Here is a 757-nt window from a genome sequence, read left to right as displayed (position 1 = left end):
ACTCCCATAAGCAGCCCCGGGAAATTACGCTGAAATCCTGCCAAGGGTTGAAATGTGTTTATAAAGTCTCCTTCCTGACCCGCTGGCCCCAAGAAATTTTACAAGAGAGCTCTTCCGTGTTGGGGGTGGGTTGGGTCCTTCCCTCTGCCCCCCGCCCCGAGTATGCATTGCTCTCTGCGGACAGGCTAGGTGGTAACACGACGTTTGATGCCCCCCAAAGTGGGAGCCCCCCACCCTGAAGCAGCAGCCCCTGGAATGAGACGTGTCATGAATCTCTCTCAGCTCACCGGCGGCCGAGCCTCCGTGATTTATGGCTGTTTTAATGTGCTCGGCCTCCTCGTAAACCACCTGCAGGTGGCTGTGGCAGATCTGGCCTCTGATAAGTCCCCATATTGTCTCGGGAAGTTATCGCCATCCCCGGGCAGGTAAACAGCCTTGGGTGAAAGGCTGGGGGTGACCCCACACACTGCGGAGGAAGGGACAGGGACGGAAAGCCAACCGTTCACGGGGACAGAACCGGAGGCTCCCAAGCAGGCAGAGTTCTCCTTGTAAAGCCAGGAGCAGCGGCAACAGCAGGGGGGCCCCTGCATCTCACCGAGCACTCCCCGCACCCCCCCACCCCCACCCCGTGCCTCCCGAGAGACCCACAGAGAGGAAGCGACAAGAGCCGGAACTGAACTCCGACCTCACCAGAGGGAACCACCTGGGGCATGAGGTGCTCCACGGTCCCCTCTCCTCAGAAGTAGCCTTGACTTCG

Source organism: Sturnira hondurensis, unplaced genomic scaffold, assembly GCF_014824575.4.
Source record: "Sturnira hondurensis isolate 20B ecotype Veracruz unplaced genomic scaffold, ASM1482457v3 Scaffold0006496, whole genome shotgun sequence".
NCBI lineage: Eukaryota > Metazoa > Chordata > Mammalia > Chiroptera > Phyllostomidae > Sturnira > Sturnira hondurensis.
The sequence above is the reverse complement of the archived record's forward strand: the minus strand, read 5'-3'. Positions refer to the sequence as shown.